The sequence below is a fragment of the Giraffa tippelskirchi genome, chromosome 11, assembly GCF_054371585.1.
Source record: "Giraffa tippelskirchi isolate mGirTip1 chromosome 11, T2T-mGirTip1v1.2.pri, whole genome shotgun sequence".
NCBI classification, from domain to species: Eukaryota; Metazoa; Chordata; class Mammalia; order Artiodactyla; family Giraffidae; genus Giraffa; species Giraffa tippelskirchi.
In genome coordinates this window covers 29,285,139-29,304,311 of record NC_137285.1, presented here as the reverse complement: position 1 = coordinate 29,304,311, position 19,173 = coordinate 29,285,139, and the positions used below count along the sequence as shown (strand labels likewise).

The 19,173-nt window shown below is 41.5% G+C and overlaps 1 long non-coding RNA gene across 2 annotated transcripts in view; it reads right to left on the bottom strand.

Annotated features, from left to right (window-relative positions):
• The window catches only part of LOC145525147 (uncharacterized), a 48,855-nt gene that overhangs the window by 7,152 nt on the left and 22,530 nt on the right, over nt 1–19,173 (bottom strand). Inside the window, exon 5 of one of the 2 annotated variants that reach the window (XR_014068036.1) lies at nt 11,842–12,296. The exons of the other annotated variant lie outside the window; for it this stretch is intronic. This is a non-coding gene — a long non-coding RNA (uncharacterized LOC145525147). Of the gene's footprint in view, nt 1–11,841; nt 12,297–19,173 lie in introns of those variants that run through there. 2 annotated transcript variants of the gene reach the window in all.

Genomic DNA, 19,173 nt, shown 5'->3' with positions numbered 1-19,173 from the left:
ATGTGTGTGTCTGTGCTAAGTCGCTTTAGTCTCATCTGACTTTTTGCAACCCTGTGGACTGTGGGCCACCAGGTTCCCCTCTCCACGTGGTATTTCAGTTTTTAAAAATAAAATAAAAAAAAAAAAGGATGTGATCTTTCTTGATGAATATGTTTAAATGCTTTTAGATTCTCAATATCTCAAAAGTATGATAATATTTTAGTGGTTTAAAATCACATAATAAACTTGGCATAAAAATTGACCAAATTTATAAACTGTTTTTTTCAATAGCATCATAAGTTACAGAGTAATCTGGAATAGCTTTTCTATCCTTAGAATTTCAATTCCTCCTTCATATCATCCACAGAGAACTGCCAATGAGAAGCATGAATCTCACTGTGTGATTCCCATAAGTCAGAGTCTTCAAATGGTTCTTCACTCCACTGGCTCCTACTACAAGACAAAGGCCAAACCCTAAAACTTTTAAGTACAATTCCACACAACAAACATCTAATGAAAATCTCCTAGATGCCACGTCTTTGGGAGAAACAAAACTTAGAAACTTCATAGTCTTTTAAAACTTACTCTCGCATCTGTATTTTCTGCCACATCCATCGTTGGCACCAACACACCTAGCAGCAACTCATTCCCTTACCACAAGATTCTTTTTTCACATCTCTTGCCTTTGAACATGCCGAATCAGCCAGAATGGAGTGTGGTAAACAGATATTTCCAGCAGATGGGATTTGACACAGGAAATTAAATGCTTATGAAATGATTGAAGGGCTGCAGGAGGAGGGGGAGGTATGGAGCTGCTCCTGGACTGATTAGTTCAAAGACACACTGGACGCTGACAGCTAGACCTGGGTATGTGGATTCCGGCTCCTACACAGACTGCCTGTAGACTCACCAGTTCCTGGACTATTTCAGTCTAGCTGCTACCACCTTTAAACTCCACATCTCTCCGGAATTATTTGCTACTCAAAATAGCAGAAAGAAAACAGCTCCCACCACATATCCACATTCCAAATTTCACATGAAAGCATTCAATTAGCATAACCTAATTTGCATCCAGGCCTGGGCTAGCAGGAATCCTAAGAGACATAGTTTTGGGTTCTCTGTCTACTATCATTCAGGAATGCAAATAGCAAGAAGTAGGAAAGGATTCTGTGTCACATCGAGAACATAGATGTATCTGATGTTTCAGTTGAATTCCTCTCTTATATTTTGCTTGCTACCATCCCCATGCGTCTAATGCTAGTGGGGGCATGTTAAGTCGTTTCAGTCATTGTTGACTCTTTGTGACCCTATGGACTGCAGCCCGCCAGGCTCCTCTGACCCTGGATTCTCCAGGCAAGGATACTGAAGTGGGTTGCTGTGCCCTCCTGCGGGGTGTCTTCCTGGGAAGTCCATCTAATACTAGTATTTCCTTCTATAAGATGATTTCCAAATTGTTAGGACCACAATCTAGCTCAATTCCTGAGGGTATCATTCTCATAGGAAGTACTGAAGATAAAGAATCCATAGAACATCTTGGGTTCTGAGTGAGTGGTCCCTTCTGAAATTGTTCACATCAGCATCCCTGCAGTAAATTTTTTACCACCTGATTGTACTGTGATGCTCTGCTCTCTCTTCACCCCACTAGACTGTGTACTTACAGAAAGCAAAACCTACATCTTACTCTATCTACTTCTTTTCTTTTTCCCACATGCCCAGGTGTATAAAATGTTCTTTAGATGATGCACACTTGAAACCAACACAACACTGTACATCAACACTACTTCAATTTTAAAAATAGATTTAAAAAAGAATGTAAATACAGGCAAGAATTATTTAGGTAACAAAATCAATAAAACTTGGTGACTGCTTGGAAAATAAGTAAAATAAAATATGCCATCTATAAAATAAATACATAAATAAATGGCACTTAGGAAAAATTTGTTGAAGTGAATGAATGAATGAATAAATAAATAAATAAATCATAGACATATATGTCATTTTTGTTTGTTGTCATCAGAGCAAGATGGAGACTTCTGGAAACTTTTTGGTATATATGGAGAAAATGTTTGTGAACGCTTTAGGTATGTAAGAGCTTCTTTTTAATTACTAATCTTAAATGAGTTTAAGATGACCACCTGGGAAAAACTGCAGAGATACATAATTGACTCATATTGGAACGTTACCAGCTCTGAGTCATGTACATGAGTTTCAAATGCATGAGTGATCTTCCATGAACTTCTCATTTTTGTGTGTTTGTTTCGTTTTTGTTTCTTTTTCCTATTAACAGTTCAGAATTAAGCTGGAAACAAAGGAGGCATTTTAACATGGTTGATAAAACGTACATTCTCTTCAGGGATTTGTGGTTGGTGTTTGGTGGAACGTGAGCTCCCTGGGAATTCACATAATCAGGGGCATAAAGTGAAGCTGGAAATAGCCAGGAACCCAAGCAGCTCTGGGGGGGAGCCCTGTGCTGTCTGTCAAGCCACGGGTTTTCCCCGGTCTCTCCTGTTCTCTGTGCATTCACACTTCTCTCCTTGTCAGCCTTCTGCTTCCTGAGGAACTCCCTTTCCCTCACACTTTTCTTCTGCAGGAGTTTGACTCGCTGGAGATCCCATGGCTCTGACGAGATCCATCCACACCTCTTTTTGCATTGTTTAGCTGCAGTTCCTGCCGCTGTCCAATTCGGTCCCCCATCAGAATCTCCAGAGAAGACTCCCCTTGGTCCAGCTTGTGTCTTCACGCTGGAGCACGTCATGGGAAGTTTTCAAATCAGGTCCATGTCTTCACCCCTGTGAGTCACTGCTGAAAACATTTTCAGTGTCCCCGGGGTATTGGCCTGTCCCCAAACAACAGACGGAGAAGGCAATGGCAACCCACTCCAGTACTCTTGCCTGGAAAATCCCATGGACGGAGGAGCCTGGTAGGCTGCAGTCCATGGGGTCGCAAAGAGTCGGACACGACTGAGTGACTTCACTTTCACTTTTCACTTTCATGCATTGGAGAAGGAAATGGTAACCCACTCCAGTGTTCTTGCCTGGAGAATCCCAGGGACAGCGGAGCCTGGTGGGCTGCCGTCTATGGGGTTGCACAGAGTCGGACACAACTGAAGCGACTTAGCAGCAGCCAAACAACAGAAGGTGAATTCTTATAACTCCGAGGGCAATTGCTTCCCACATAACAGTTTACCCCAGTTATCTGTTCCTGGCTTTTTGTGGTATATGTAGACATTGCACACTTTATGATATACAGTGTCCAGGTCTGTAAACAATCTGTAGTAGCCTCCAAGAACCGTCATGAGTTTGAGATTATACTCTGCTCCCAAGCTGCGTTAAATGGCCTACAGCTTGTAGTTTGACAGGTACCTTTTGTGTTTCCTACTCTGAGAAGGAGTCCTTTTCGAGGATCAGGACCTCTAACCCCACAGAAGCCCGAGTTTTCATTGCAGCCGTAGAGAGCACAGAGGCCCTGGTCAGCACAGGCAGTGACAGTAGCTGAGATCAATTTGGTTCTGAGAAACATGTATTCTTCCAATTGGAGACACAGAGTCATATGCAGAGGGCTCTTGATTTGTTTTTGTTTGTTCATTTTTACTGAAGTATAGTTGATTTACAATGTTGTATTCTTTCAGTTGCACACCAAAGTGACTCAGCTATACATACATAGATATATATGCAAATATATGTATATATACACATACATTTTTTATCAGATTCTTCTTCCCCACAAGTCACCACAAAACAATGAGCACAGTTCTTCATGCTATGCAGCAGGTCCTTGTTGGTTATCCACCCTATATATAGTAATGCGTATTTGCTAGTCCCAAACTCCTAATTATTTCTACCTACCCACCCCACAACACACTCAACATTCAAAAAACTAAGATTATAGCATCCAGTCCCATCACTTCAAGGCAAATAGATGAGGAAAAGTGGAAACAGCGTCAGATTTCATTTTCTTGGACTCCAAAATCACTGTGGACAGTGACTTCAGCCATGAAATTAAAAGATGGTTGTTCCTTAAAAGAAAAGCTCTGACAAACCTAGACAATGTATTAAAAAGAAGAGACATAACTTTACCACAAAAGGTCCATATATTCAAAAAGGTCCATTTTTCCACTAGTCATGTAAGGATGTGAGAGCTGAACCATAAAGGAGGCTTAGCACTGAAAAATTGATGCTTTCAAATTGTGGTGCTGGAGAAGACTCTTGAGAGTCCCTTAGACAGCAGGAGATCAAACCAGTCAATACTAAAGGAAGTCAACCCTGACTATTCATTGGAAGAACTTGTCCTGAACCTGAAGCTCCAATACTTTGGTCAGCGATGCGAAGAGCCAATTCATTGGAAAAGACCCTGATGCTGGGAAAGATTGAGGGCAGAAAGAGAAGAGGGTGACAGAGGATGAGATGGTTGGGTGACATCACTGACTCAGTGGACAGGACAGCAAACTCAGGGAGATAGTGAAGGACAGGGAAGCCTGGCATGCTGTAGTTGATGGGGTTGCAAAGAGTTGGACACGACTTAGCAACTGGACAATAACAACTCCGCCCCCACCCCAAACACATACACACATAATGTGAGCACAGTCCACAGAGTCTAGCCCACAGCTTTGAAATCCCAGGCCACAAGCCATCTCGACCTCAGAACTTCTCCTCAGCCCCCCATGCCGAGAGATCCTTGGCTCTCTCCCCTTTGCACTCTTTCTTGAGATTTCACAGCTTCAAATTTTGTTTTAAATTTTATATCAGAGTTAATTTACAGTGTCATGTTAGTTCCAGGTGTACAACAAAATGATTCAGTTACACATATACATGTATCTATTCTTTTTCAAATTACTTTCCCATTCAAGTTGTTACAGAGTTTTGGGCAGAGTTCCCTGTGCTATACTGTAAGTCCTCATTTTGTTTTACTTTATATGTAGTAGTGTGTATATGTCAATCCCAAACTCCTAGTCTTTCCCTCCCCACCTCTCCTTTTCCCACTTGGGAAGTATAAAATCCTGTGACTGTGAATCTGTTTCTGTTTTGTAAATAAGTACATTTGTATCATTTTTTTTTTTTAGATTCCACACATAAGTGATATCATATGGTATTTGTCTTTGTCTGACTAACTTCACTTAATACACTATCTCCAGGTCTATCCATATTGCTGCAAATGGCATTATTTCATTATTGTTTATGGCTGAGTAATATACCATTATATATATGTACCTCTTTTTTATCCTTTCATCTGTTGATAGACCCTTAGGTTGCTTCCATGCCTTGGCTATTACAAAGAATGTTTCTGTGAATATTGCAGTGCACATGTCTTTCCAGATTATGGTTTTCTTGGGAGGCCTCTTAATTTGATGCCTATGCTGTATACAGGGAGTGACACCACTTCTCTGCATACTATTACTTCCAAGATGACACTTCAGGTATGCCTTCAAAAAGAGATCCCTAGGCTCTAGCAGACCAGCCACATTTGGTTGGCATGGTACATAATACAACCAGAAGGTTCCAGGAAAATAGGCCTTATACCATTTCTGCTTCAGTGTTCAGATGATGTGTCCTGTGACATTTCCTGTCTGAGGGTCAGGCACTCTGTAAGCCCAAAGAGGGATGCTGACTGAGGCTCTGAGAGCAAGAGAGGCAAGCGCGTACTCCAGATAGGCACCTAGTCTTCCAGGTACCTGGAGGGATAAAGTCTAGCCCTTTCAGAGCAGGGGGCCCCAGTGTAGCTCAGTTGCCACCATGCAGGCGGTTGGTCTCTTTGAGACACAGTGGCAAATGGGAGGCTCAGCATTGGTCTCCATTACTGGCAAGCGACATAGAGGTGGAAGCAGCTGCGTCAGCCTTAGCAAGTGGGACTCCATATGACAGAGTGTACGTGCATTCTCCTCTAGGTCGTCTGGGTTACCCTACTTCTGGGCTCATTGTGCCAGTTCTTGGATGACTGATGACCAAGACAGGCCACATCATTCTGTCCACATAGCTCTTCAGTGCCTTTGCCGTGATGAATACCTTCTGGTGGGTGGACATGAACGTGTGACTTTAAAAATATCTTCACACTTTCTGCTCACTCCTGTGTATCCACCTACCCGCATCCCTCTACTTCCTGTCTTTGTCTCTGATTTTTTTCTAGGCCCCTGGCCAACTGGCCAGGGCATTGACCGCTGTCCAAAAGTTTGTATATCTTCTCCTCCTGGGCCACTTCTTCCTCCACGACAATGAAGCTTCAGCCACTGGGAAGAGTTTCCTGCATTGCTGTTTGTATACGGACTGGCATTGTTCCCCTACGCCTTTCGTGTGTCAGAATCACACATTGGCAAGGGCGTTCCCCTTCAACTGGACACTTCCCCAGGTCACCGCTGGTGACTTCTCAGCAGCTGGGCCACCGTCGTGTGCCAGAGAGTGTTGTGGCATTCCTCCTGCCTTCTCAGCAGAACCGACTGTGTCGGCTTATCCTCTGGGAAGCAGGTGCCCAGTAGAAATTACAAATACAAGAGCCTTATTAAGGGAATATCCCTGAAGAGAAAAAGAGGGTAGTGGGAGGAAGCAGGGGGAGGCTACAGACTGCCATGCTGGTCAGACATTTGTGAAAGGAAGTTGCGTAGGAAAACCTGACTGCAGAGCTGTGTTGAGAAAATCTTGGTGGGGCCAGTGGGGCACCCAGACTGCACGAGAAGAGTCCAAATCAGACAGAAAGGCCCCAGCTCTCAAGCCCCCACCACGTTGTCAGAGGGTGGGAGCCGCCCTGGGAGATGCACCTTCCTGTGAACTCAGAGGCCACTGGAGGACACAGGTCATCTGTTCTTGCAGTGTGAAGTCTGAGACGTCATCGTGGAGTCAGGATGGGGCATGTTTAGCCCCTTTATGGTTGCACAGGGGAATCTTCATGCCTGAAAACATATACATGGGGTGGTAACATTATGGACCTGTTGTCCACAGAACTATTTCTCACTTTCTCATCATCTTAACAGAGCATTTTATTATTATTGTTTTTGTGATTTATTATCAGGTCTTTAGTTAATTAGCTTTCAGGCAATATGCTCCATCCGTGATGACTTAGCAGCATAGGATGCTTGGTCCTTGCTAGGCATTTGCATCTGATATTTTATCCCACCTTCCTACCTGACTCTGGCACAGTTTTCTGACACATTACTTGGTAATTCTCAACCTTATATGACATTCTATTCTAGCCTTGTGGTTTCCCACCCATTTCTTCCTGCACTCACTTCCCATCACCAGAAATCAACTTGCCTATATCTTACCAGAGATCAAACTGCGAGCATTTGTTGGATCATAGAAAAAGCAAGAGAATTCCAGAAAAACATCTCCTTCTGCTCCACTGACTATGCCAAAGCCTTTGACTGTGTGGATCACAACAAACTGGAAAATTCTTCGAGAGATGGGGATACCAGACCACCTTATCTGACTTCTGAGAAACCTGTATGCAGGTCAAGAAGCAACAGTTAGAACCGGACATGGAACAATGGACTGGTTCCAAATTGGGAAAGGACTACACCAAGGCTGTATATTGTCACCTTGCTTATTTAACGTATATGCAAGTACATCACGCACTATACCAGTCTAAATGAAGCACAAACTGGAATCAAAATTTCTGGGAGAAATATCAATAACCTCAGATATGCAGATGACCCCACCCTTATGACAGAAATTGAAAAGGAACTGAAGAACCTCTTGATGAAGGTGAAAGAGGAGAGTGAAAAATCTGGCTTAAAACTCAAAATTCAAAAAACTAAGATCATGGCATCCAGTCCCATCACTTCATGGCAAATAGATGGGGAAACACTGGAAATAGTGAGAGACTTTATTTTCTTGGGCTCCAAAATCACTGCAGATGGTGACTGCAGCCATGAAATTATAAGACACTTGCTCCTTGAAAGAAAAGCTATGACCAACCTAGACAGCATATTCAAAAGCAGAGACATAATTACTTTGCCAACAAAGGCCCATCTAGTCAAAGCTATGGTTTTTCCAGTAGTCATGCGTGGATATGAGAGTTGGACCATAAAGAAGGCTGAATGACGAAGAAGCTGTGGTGTTGGAGAAGCCTGCTGAGAGTCCCTTGGGCTACAAGGAGATCAAACCAGTAAATACTAAAGGAAATCAATCCTGAATATTCATTAGAAGGACTGATGTTGAAGCTGAAGCTCTAATACTTTGGCCACGTGATGCAAAGAGTAGACTCATTAGAAAAGATCCTGATGCTGGGAAAGATTGAAAGCAGGAAGAAAAGGGGACAACAGAGGACAAGAAGGTTGGATGGCATCACTGACTTCATGGACATGAGTTTGAGCAAGCCCCAGGAGATAGTGAAGGACAGAGAAGACTGGCGCACTGCAGTTCATGGGGTCACAAAGAGTTGGACATGACTGAGCAACTGAACAACAATATCTTACCTACTCACAATCTTATTAATTTCTTGCTAACTTAACATGAAACACTAACATCAATTAAAATAACATGCAATTTGTATTATGCCACTACAGTGAGGACATTGACCCTATAATAAATGACACTGGCATTCTGGTTAAGATTAGTCACAGTATAAGAACACATAAAATGCTGTGAAATCATACAGCTTCCATTTGAATAAACTGGACAAAGATTTTCTTAAATATAACTACAATCTTATAAATTAACAATATAATTCAATTAAGTTGAAACTCTGAAACAATCATTTCTAAACCATTAACAAGAAGAAATAAATCTTGATCCCCCAGACTATAGGAAAGTAGATACTATTTCTCTATTCTCTCTACAACAAATTATGTTAATAAATTACAGTCATATGAAAAGGTGAATTGAACTATATGTCAAAATAAGATAAAAATTTAAGGAAGGGATGTATCAGACACTTTGTTTTCTATAAAGGCTTTATCTATCAGATTGAAACATTTTAAAACACTAATATAGAGTGTTATCTGTGTCTTATAACATCAATGCAAAAGTATATTACTGGTGGGAATGTAAGTTGTTATAAACTTACAGCAATGGAAATCAAAATTTTAAGTTTCTGATTTAAATTTCTTGAAAGATAGACTTTTAGGCTTTCAGTGTATACACTGAATATATCTATGGGCTTCAAGAGCACTTAAGCAATTACATTTTGACAGAAATAAGGACATGTTATCCCTTTTGAAATACTAACATCATAGTAGAATAGAAAGACATGGGCCTGGAAACCAGTCTAACTATCTGCTAATTTCATTTCTATCATAAATCAATTTTTTTCCTTTGGTCCAGTCATTAACTCAGCCTTTTCATCTGAAAAATTAGAGGAATGGCCAAAGTTTATAGCTAAACTAAAATTATGTGATTATTACCATCAATTCACTAGAAAATATAAAAGCCAACGTTTCACATACATTCTGCTTTGTAATGTGATATAAAGCCAAATAAAATTTCAGGTATTGTAACAGCTCTGTCAGTGAATTAGTATTATCAGTCAGTACCAATGTTTATCAAGCTTTTAATTTCTAAGGATATTCTAGAAAATTTTTCTATTACATTCAAGACAACTTTTTTTTTTTTGAGAGCGAGAGTAAATGGAGAAATATTTGCAACTACCAAATCCAACTGTGCTCTATATCAACTGTAGCACAGAGTCAAAAACCAGTGACTTGAATAAGATGGACTTTTTATTTTTCTATGTAAAACGAATCCAGGAATAAGCAATCCAAGTTCATGAAGCCTTTATAAACCAAGGCTCCTTCTTAGTTTCTACTCTGCCTTTTCCAAAGCAATAGTCATGGTCCAAAATGGCTGCTAGAGCACCAGCCTTCACATTTGCATTTTACATAACAGGATGGAGGGAAAATAGACAGCTCCTTTAAAGTAGCACACCACTTTTGCTACAGCAGGTGGGCCAAACTGTCATCTCTTGGCTATAATCAGCTGCAAGAAGGGATGGAGAATGCCCTTACTTCTTCCTGGTCTGCAAGGTGTTCACTGACCACAAGGATTGTTATTACAAAATAAGGAAGGAAGACAAGGTACTGGGATTCCACTAGCAATCTCTACAACAGCATGCTTACCTCATCCTCTAAGAAGTTATTGTAAGTATGACGCTTTATTTCCAAGAATTTGTTTAGCTTCTAGCCTTTCAGTTTTTTCCTGATTTCTGTTCCATTGCCTTGCTCTGATTTTTTGGTTTCAAGAGAGAACTTCTGGCCACCTGCCTTTCTTCTAATCTGGCTTCTTCCTGGGACTGCCTCTGAAAGCACAGGCTCTTCTTGGCTCAGCCACTGGAGCCTACAGTCAAGAGAGGCATTCCCCACCTTCAAGTCCAGCTCTGTAAGTCCCTACTCAAGCCTGAACCTAGCACTTTAGTTCCTTTCTTTTCAAGGAAAAGAGATCATCCACTAACAGTCTAAGATTTTTCTGTGCAAACTAGAACCCTGGTTTTTCAAGCTCTATCTAAATTTTACTAACGGATAGCTTTTCATCTTTTAGTCCAATTGCTCCATGACTACATTGATTGATTCATCCATTGCCTTATTACCAAACATCTATTGAGTACCCACCACACACCAGACACTGAATTAGCAGAGGATCTTTTTTCCTCTATATTGACTTATTTTTACAAAACACACACTCCAAAACCAGCAGCAAAAGTGGGTTAAGGATTGATCACTCTTTTTCTTAAAAGAACACATTGCCACGTGAAACAAGGGATCACTGTGTACTTTCAAAATGCCTCCCAGGCTAATATTTCAATATTTCAAGACAGTTATAGCACATTTTCTTATTTATCTCCCTGACTCTTTCAACTCCTGGGTTTCAGTTGTTGGCAGGTAGACTTTGGCACCTTCCCGTGGATATTCTTACACACCTTCCAGCAGGAATAGCTTCAAAGAATCAGCCTATTTACTGTTACTGATTATGCAACCCATCATCCTGACAACCATAACACTACTTCCTGGAATTATGAGAACACACTGTACTGAACTGGCAATTGGTGGAAAGAAGTTTAAAAATAATTGCTCCAGAAAATAATGTATGATAAATCAAAAGTAATTTGAAGTATTTCTTACATCGTGATGCTTAAATATATTTCAATAATCTAGAGCAGACAAGTCATAGAAAATATTTTAGAAAACAATAGAGTGATTTAATATAGGCCCTTTGTTTCAATGAGATCAGATTCCTGGCAATGAGGTCAAATTCTTGGCAAATCACCAAATGTGTAAATTCAGATACGAGTTTCCATTCAAATGTGGGGATCGGAAGGTAAAAAATGGCATTATCCACTCAAAATGGGTTAATTGTATGATCTAAAAACCAAACAAGTTAACTTAGACTCTCATAATGCTGCTATAGCATCTCAATTTTATATTAATAAAATCAAATATAAAAAAATGTGTGTTTGCTTTTAAGATCTTGAAAACTCCCCTCGTTTCCTCCTTTTCCTCATTATCAGATTTTTTAAAAAATAATCTCTATATTTTTCACCCACTTTGTCACCACTTGCTCAGTTTTGTGACTCTTAGAACTTGGTATATAATGTACAATAAGATTTACGGCAGGAATAAATGCATTGAAAACACACACATACACACACACGTGTTTCTTGTCTTGCCTGCAGGAAGTCTGCCACAAGTCCAATGACTCTGCAGAACATTTTCCTTCCGAAGATTCAGGGGTCTAGAACGTTCCATCTTGTGGCTCCATAATCTCACTACAGTAAGTCCTCTACATAGCAACAAGTTCTGTTCCAAGAGCATGCTTATAAGTCCAGTTTGTCTGCAAGTCCAACAGAGTAGCCTAGGTACCCAACTAACACAATCTGCTATATAATACTATACCGTAATAGGTTAATAATACTTTTCACACAAATAATACATAAAAGACAAACACAGAAAAATAAAGTGCTTTTAATCTCATAGTACAGTACCTTGAAAAGTACGGTAGTTCAGTATTACCTGGCATACAGAGGCTGGTACCGAGTGAATAGGAAAGAAGTGTTCCTGACTGGAAGAAGGAGAGGAGGTGGGAGATGGTAGAGCTGAAGAATCGTCAGCAATAGGAGGTGAGCAAGCTGCAATTACACTCATGCTTGATGTTGATGGAATGCATATTCACATCTTTGAAAATTCACGACTTGAAGGTTTGTATCTAGGGGACTTACTGTACACAGCCCCATGAGCTCTGTGGGTGGGAAGGGACCAGCTGGAACATCATACCATAGATTTTCATCACCTCAGCCCAGAAGTGACACACAGTAGTTACTTCTCCTCTGTATCACTGCATTCTTCATAACCAAGCACGTGGCTTTGCTGTTTGCAAGAGGGCTGGTAAGTAGAGCTGTTGATCCTGAATGATTCAGAAGACAGAGATTTGACTGTTGGGAAGTTTTAGTAGTGTTTAGCACACCGATTTATTGAAACCATCCTCTTTATTATTAAATATAACCATACTTTCCTAGTGCCTTATATTTATTAATTTTGTTATTATTTTCTTCCTGGAATTATTATTTCTGTTCCAAAATTAGGATACAATCAGAACCCGTTTGAACTGAACTCTTGGCCAAGATTGCAAGCATATTTTTTAAAAAACCAAAACCACAATGAACATGTTACTCTTAGTGTGGCCCTTGTGGTCTGCACCTCAAGAAATTCATCTGAATTCCTCTTCTGGGCTGGCGCCCTAAACCTACTAGCTGTGACGTGGTCTCTCTGTTGGCTGTGAGGCCAGATGCCCTCACAGTCAGGAAGGACACTGAGAACAGGAACCCCACTCCCTGTCAGTGACGTCAGCATCTGCTTGGGTGCCCACCCCACTCCCACCACACTGCCTTTATACTTGCAGATGTGCTGGTTCATGACAAGACGTTTATGGAAGTCCCATCCATTTTTCAGAGGGGAGCATCAGTAGCTCCAGCCCCCAGATTCTTGGAATTCCTGTCCTGCAGGAACTGCTTGCAACAGTCCTGGACTGTTGTGTGTGATCCTGGCCCAACCCTAATCAAGTCCCTGTGTCAAAAACTCCTGCCGTCTTAAATCAACTTCCCATTGTCAATTGTCTCTGACCTTCCTGCTCTGACTTGGAGGTACTACAGAGCTCCATGGAACTGCTGTCCTCTTTTCCCAGTGAGCAAGCACTCAGCCGTGTGTTACCAACACAATTCAGCACTAAGGTCTGGGGAGCCGGGTAACTATTTCTTATCTGGTTTCTGCCTCTTTGCCTCACAAATTTAGAGTAATTCTTTCTTTAAAAATGGCTTGAGTATCATAGGATACCACTTATACGTGGAATCTAAAAATATGATGTAAATGAACTTATTTACAAAACAGGAACAGATTTACAATATCAAAATAAAACTTTTGGTTGCCAAAGGGGAAACATGGGTGAGGGGTAAATCAGGAGCTTGGGATGAATACACACACATTACTATATGTAAAATAGATAAACAACAAGGACCTACTGTATAGCACAGGGAATTCTCCTCAATATTCTGTAATAACATATAATGGAAAAGAATCTATAAAAGTCTGTACACACAAACACACACACACACACACACACACACAGCTGAACTTGCTGTATACTGGAAACCAATGCAAAACTATAAATCAAATCAAACCCTCACCATCTTAGAGTAAACAGTTGTGCCTCCCTGGCACAATCATTTCAATATTCCCAAGCTATTAATGTCCATTCTTTGGAGTCTTTTCAACCAATTATAATCTCTGCCTGGATTCTTTATTATTTGTTTAATGAATCTTTAACACATATTTATTTTATAGCTATGAAAGACTTATGATTTTACCCTTTTTTGAGACTAACTTTTAACAGAAATGAGTCCCTCTTTCATTCTTCCTGGTGTTGGTATAAATTTTGGCTACCAAATTGTAAGTAGGACATTGGATAAACTAGAAAATAATAAAAGGAGGGTGGCCAAAATAGTACGGAAATCTTGAAACCTGCCATAAAGAGCAGTTGGAAAAAACTGGGGAAGTTTAGGCTAAGGGAAATGATAGCTGTTTCCAAAAAACCTAAAGGACTACTGTTCAGAAAAGTAGCTGGTCAGGTTTTATGAGATTTTAGAGAATGAATATGAAAAATGCAAGAAAATTTACATGGAAATTTTGACTCAATATAAACACAAACATGTCCACAATTAGTGGACATGGTGTGGTCAGCTTTGAGATGTGGAAATGTCCTTGTCTCCAGTGGAATTCAAGCCAAGTTTGGACACAGTCTTATGAGGATTGTTTTACTATTGATTAAACCATTGACTGTAGAATTGAACTAGATGCCTTCTGGAAGATTTCAACTCAGAATTACAAATTTTGAAATTTAGCAGGAACCTGTGGGGCTCATGGGCATGGAAGCCTTTCTGTGTATCCCATTTTCTTCGTAGGGAAAAGACTCCAGCCTCCATGAACTTCCCTGAGTCCCAAAGGGCATGTTATCACAGTTGCTAATCAGGGAAGGGAGGGGATGCAGAGACAAGGGAGGAGCAGCTAAGAAACAATAGTACAGTCTTGGGACAAGTTCCTGGTCCCTCCTCAAGGGATAACAATATCTTTGAGCTCTTCTACAGTCAGCAAAAACAAGACCAGGAGCGGACTGTGGCTCAGATCATGAACTCCATAATGTCAAATTCAGACTTAAATTGAAGAACGTAGGGAAAACCACCAGACCATTCATGTATGACCTAAATCAAATCCCTTATGATTATACAGTGGAAGTGACAAATAGATTTAATGGATTAGATCTGATAGACAGAATGCCTGATGATGGACAGAGGTTCCTGACATTGTACAGGAGACAGGGATCAAGACCATCCCCATGGAAAAGAAATGCAAACAACCAAAATGGCTGTCTGAGGAGGCCTTACAAATAGCTGTGAAAAGAAGAGAAGAGAAAAGCAAAGGAGAAAAGGAAAGATATTCCCATCTGAATGCAGAGTTCCAAAGAATAGTAACGAGAGATAAGAAAGCCTTCCTCAGTAATCAGTGCAAAGAAATAGAGGAAAACAACAGAATGGGAAAGGCTAGAGCTCTCTTCAAGAAAATTAGAGATACCAAGGGAACATTTCATGCAAAGATGGGCTCGATAAAGGACAGAAATGGTATGGATCTAACAGAAGCAGAAGATATTAAGAAGAGGTGGCAAGAAGACACAGAAGAACTGTACAAAAAAGATCTTCATGACCCAGATAATCATGATGGTGTGATTATTCACCTAGACTCAGACATCCTGGAATGTGAAGTCAAGTGGGCCTTAGAAAGCATCACTACGAACAAAGCTACTGGAGGTGATGGAATTCCAGTTGAGCTATTTCAAATCCTGAAAGATGATGCTGTGAAAGTGCTACACTCAATATGCCAGCTAATTTGGAAAACTCAGCAGTGGCCACAGGACTGGAAAGGGTCAGTTTTCTTTCCAATCCAAAAGAAAGGCAATGCCAAAGAATGCTCAAACTACTGCACAATTGCACTCATCTCACACACTAGTAAAGTAATGCTCAAAATGCTCCAAGACAGGCTTTAGTAATACGTGAACCCTGAACTTCCAGATGTTCAAGGTGGTTTTAGAAAAGGCAGAGGAACCAGAGATCAAATTGCCAACATCCATTGGATCATCGGAAAAGCAAGAGAGTTCCAGAAGAACATCTATTTCTGCTTTATTGACTATGCCAAAGACTTTGACCGTGTGGATCACATAAACTGTGGAAAATTCTTAAAGAGATGGGAATAGCAGACCGCCTGACCTGTTTCTTTAGAAACCTGTATGCAGGTCAGGAAACAACAGTTGGAACTGGACATGGAACAACAGACTGGTTCCAAATAGGAAAAGGAGTATGTTGAGGCTGTATATTGTCATCCTGCTTATTTAACTTATATGCAGAGTACATCATGAGAAACGCTGGGCTGGAAGAAACACAAGCTGGAATCAAGATTGCCAGGAGAAATATCAATAACCTCAGATATGCAGACGACACCACCCTTATGGCAGAAAGTGAAGAAGAACTAAAGAGCGTCTTGATGAAGCTGAAAGAAGAGAGTGAAAAACTTGGCTTAAAGCTCAACATTCAGAAAACTAAGATCATGGCATCTGGTCCCATCACTTCATGGCAACTAGATGGGGAAACAGTGGAAACAGTGTCAGACTGTAATGTTTTGGGCTCCTGAATCACTGCAGATGGTGATTGCAGCCATGAAATTAAAAGACACTTACCACTTGGAAGGGAAGTTATGACCAACCTAGATAGCATGTTTAAAAGCAGAGACATTACTGTGCCAACAAAGATCCGTCTAGTCAAGGCTATGGTTTTTCCAGTAGTCATGTATGGATGTGAGAGTTGGACGGTGAAGAAAGCTGAGCACCGAAGAATTGGTGCCTTTGAACTGTAGTGTTGGAGAAGACTCTTGAGAGTCCCTTGGACTGCAAGGAGATCCAACCAGTCCATCCTAAAGGAGATCAGTCCTGGGTGTTCATTGGAAGGACTGATGTTGAAGCTGAAACTCCAATACTTTGGCCACCTTATGTGAAGAGTTGATTCATTGGAAAAGATCCTAATGCTGGGAGGGATTGGGGGCAGGAGGAGAAGGAGATGACAGAGGATGAGGTGGCTGGATGGCATCACTGACTGGATGGACATGGGTTTGGGTAGACTCCGGGAGTTGGTGATGGACAGGGAGGCCTGGTGTGCTGCAGTTCATGGGGTGGCAAAGATTCGACACAACTGAGTGACTGAACTGAACTGAACTGAACAAGAACTAAAATCCCCACCAAATGGAAGATGTTGCAAGAGAGCAGTTTGATAACCTCAAAGCTTGTCAGTAGAGCCCCTAAGGCCAGATTAAAAGAGTGCAGGCCCTGCACACACTCTAATCTTATCAGCAACTCCATCCTTAAACCATTGCTATAAACCTCTTCACCAAACCTCCCAGGTTGGGACATACAGTTTTTGGAGGGTGCCAGTCCACTATGTCCGCCTTTGCCCAGCAAAGTAAGAAACCTATTCTTTTCTAGTTCACCCAAAACTCTGTCTCTAAGATTTGATTCAGCATCAGTGCATGGAGGCCGAGTTTTCAACATCAATTTCAGAACTGAATTAGATCCTGGTTGTGAATGTGCATTGAATCTCTTGTGCCACCTTAAGTGCCCTCTTGTAGGGTTGCTGTGAGTCATACTGTTGTAGCAGGATGTTAAGGTGAGGCTTTCGTCTTGGAGGCTTTGGCTCAGGTGGCAAAGCCGAGAACAAAGTATGATAGAGAGTGTGATGTGTTTGATCCAAAACAGTCTTTTGTGAACGGAGAGCATGCCAGCTTTTTAGAAACAGGAAAATATGTTTCTGTACCCAGTTGGGTGCTCAGGAAGCTACAAGAACTCAGGCTTCCAAACACAGTGGAAGCATCCTTGGGAGTTTATGATCCCTGGGGTTTGGGGGTGGTTGGCTGGCTGCTATGACGGTGATTGATTCTTCCCTGGGAGAGTCAAAGTCTAGGATTGGAGTTGCTTGAGAATCTGAGCAAAGCTTGCAGCTGCCAGGGGAGGGGCTGGTCCTAAAGAATTCGGTGGGCAAAAGAAGTGTAACATTTCCCAAAGCCAGAGGCAGCAGCCTGGAAGGCAGCCAGAGTGACTCATCAGGAAAGAATGTGACATCAGCAGTTGCTCCTCGGTGAATACTCCTGGGGCTGGAGTTGAGTGGTGAATGTAAGGAAAATGTTAGCCAGAGAATCCACTGTTGAGTTAGGAAACTGTGCAGTGCTGGAGAAGGGGGTGGAGTGGGGAAGGGGATTCCCAAATCCAGTAGGATTCAAGTGCAGTACTTGTCAGGACAGGAGGCCCACTTGCCTATGGCAGGAGCACCATTCCCCGGAGAATGTAGCCTTTCATCTCTTTCCTCTGCCCTTTCCTGATCCTGGAGCATCAGCAGCGTGGAGTGACGAGGGGTCTTGGAGGAGGCGACTGGGAAAGAGACAAGAGTGAGGTGACCTGCCGCCTCCCAGACCCCACGGAAGCGAGCTCATAAACTGGGAGAAGCTTTGAGACTGAAGTTGTGACTCATTGTAAATCCAAACATGTCACAGTTAGAACTGTACAGAAATGATGTGGTCAACTTTGAGATGTGGTAATGTCCTTTGGAGATTGGAGCAACACTTGAATAACTAAAAATGATGTTGTATTGATACCCGAAAGGTACTGGAAGGCCAAGTCATTTGCCCAGAATGTTGTTTTAGAAGCAGGAGAGAGGGGCCCAAAGGCAGATTTGTAATGCAGAGGTGGGAGAAGGGAAGTCATTTCCATTAGCAACTCACTAAGTACGGACAATTTTATAAACCTGTTTCAGTTGTCATAGTGAACATTCTTAGTCACTCTTCACAGTTCAGTCCAGTTCAGTTTCTCTGCTGTGTCTGACTCTTTGTGACCCCATGGACTGCAGCACGCCAGGCCTCTCTGTTCATCACCAACTCCCGGAGTTTACTTAAACTCATGTCCATTGAGTCGGTGATGCCATCCAGCCATCTCATCCTCTGTAGTCACCTTCTCCTCTGGCCTTCAATCTTTCCCAGCATCAAGGTCTTTTCCAGTGAGTCAGTTCTTCACATTAGATGGCCAAAGTTTTGGAGTTTCAGTTTCTGCATCAGACCTTCCAATGAATATTCAGGACTGATTTCTTTTAGGATTGACTGGGTGGTTCTCCTTGCAGTCCAAGGGAAGCTCAAGAGTCTTCTCCAACACCACAGTTCAAAAGCATCAGTTATTCTTTATAGTCCAATTCTCACATCCATACATGACTACAGGAAAAACCATAGCTTTGACTAGATAGACCTCTGTTGGCGAAGTAATGTCTGTGCTTTTGAATATGCTGTCTAGGTTGTCATAGCTTTTCTTCCAAGGAGGAATCATCTTTTAATTTCATGGCTGCAGTCACCATCTGCAGTGATTTTGGAGCACCCCAAAATAAATTCTATTTGCTATGAAGTGATGGGATCGGATGCCATGATCTTAGTTTTCTGCATGTTGAGTTTTAAGCCAAATTTTTCAGTCTCCTCTTTCACTTTCATCAAGAGGATATTTAGTTCTTCTTCGCTTTCTTCCATAAGGGTGGTGTCATCTGCATACCTGAGGTAACTGATATTTCCTCGGTAATCTTGTTTCCGAGAAGCTTGTTCTTCCTCCAACCCGGCATTTCGCATGATGTACTCTGCATTGAAGTTAAATAATCAGGGTG